This window comes from Mus caroli, chromosome 4, assembly GCF_900094665.2.
Source record: "Mus caroli chromosome 4, CAROLI_EIJ_v1.1, whole genome shotgun sequence".
NCBI lineage: Eukaryota > Metazoa > Chordata > Mammalia > Rodentia > Muridae > Mus > Mus caroli.
In genome coordinates, this window is record NC_034573.1 from 122,123,986 (window position 1) to 122,125,558 (window position 1,573).

The 1,573-nt window shown below is 43.6% G+C and overlaps 1 pseudogene; it reads left to right on the forward strand.

The window, feature by feature from the left end:
- Positions 1–1,307: 1,307 nt before the first annotated feature.
- Positions 1,308–1,417, forward strand: LOC115031048 (annotated as a pseudogene).
- Positions 1,418–1,573: the final 156 nt, after the last annotated feature.

A 1,573-nucleotide genomic window follows, 5' to 3' on the forward strand; every position in this document is an offset into this window, starting at 1 on the left:
GAGAGAGAGAGAGAGAGAGAGAATGTGTGCATACCAGAACACATGTGTGGTGATCAGAAGCCAACCTGGAGGGAGGCGGCGGGTCCCTCCTTTCACCGTGTGGACACTGAGCATCGTAACAGCTCGTCAGGCTTGGTGGTAGGTGCCTTCTCATGCTGAACCATCTCTCTCACTGGACCTAATAACACCTTGATAGATAGATAGATAGATAGATAGATAGATAGATAGATAGATAGATAGACAGACTATAGCCCTTGCTGCCTTATAATTTTCTATGTAGACCATACTGGCCTCAAACTCACGGAGATCCCCCTGCCTCTGCAATCCACCTGCTGAGAATAAAGGTGTGCCCCACACAGCTGTCATAACATTTTGACTCTGATGATCACATTACCATAGATAAAAAATTAAACACATTTCTTAGATGAAAAAAATTACACGTTATTAATGGTCATCTGAGCCCTTGGTTCTGTTTGTTTATACTCTGCCCCATTCCAGATGGGCTCGCACTCAGATTCGAGGCTCTCTTGTCTGGTTCCAAAGTCCAGGCTCTTTCCCCACCACTAGGCTGAGCTTCATTGTCTGAGATCTGGCCACATAACCAACAGCCAGCCCGGCAGGGAGAGGGGGCTGGAAAGGAGCTGAGGCCACTGTCTTAAAAATCACACTTAGCAGGGCGTGGTGGCGCACGCCTTTAAGTCCAGCACTCAGGAGGCAGAGGCAGGCAGATTTCTGAGTTTGAGGCCACCCTGGTCTACAAAGTGAGTNCCAGGACAGCCAGGGCTACACAGAGAAACCCTGTCCCGAAAAAACAAAAAAAACAAAAAACAAAACAAAAAAAAAACAAAAAAAAAAAAGAAAAAACCAAAAAATAAAAAATTTAAAAAAAAATCACACTTTATTTATTCATTTTGTGGATGTGTGTGCAAGACAGTGTGTGTGTGTGTGTGTGTGTGTGTGTGTGTGTGTGTGTGTGTGTGTGTATGTGTGTGTATAGATAAGAGGACAACCTCTACCATGTGGGTCCCAGAGATTTGATTTCGTTTGTCAGGTTTGGCAGCAAGGGCCTTTCCTCAGCGAGCCATCTCGCAAGCCTGAGACTGGGATTTGTTGACTGCTGAGGCCCAGCACTAGACCAGACATTCTGTTAAAAAAGAGACACGTATTCCACATCCATTCTCTGAGCCCCTGCTAGAAGAATGAAACAGAACACACCCAACAGAAATCCCTGCCTCCCTAGGGGTTTTTTAGTAAACAGGAAAATGAGATAAGCACACAAATAAACTTAGATTAAAAAAATAAAATCGATCTTTTCTGGTTCATAAAGCACGATGATTGGGCGTTCGCACCATTGCATGCTATGTGCCGCCCCGCCCACTAAACCTTGTTACAACATGTGCCCATTACCTGTCTGACAAACTTAAAAAATAAAATAAAATAAAAGCTTGGAAATGAAAGGATTTTTAATTTTATTATTATTATTTTTTTTGTTTGTTTGTTTGTTTTTCGAGACAGGGTTTCTCTGTATAGCCCTGGCTGTCCTGAAACTCACTCTGTAGACCAGGCTGGCCTC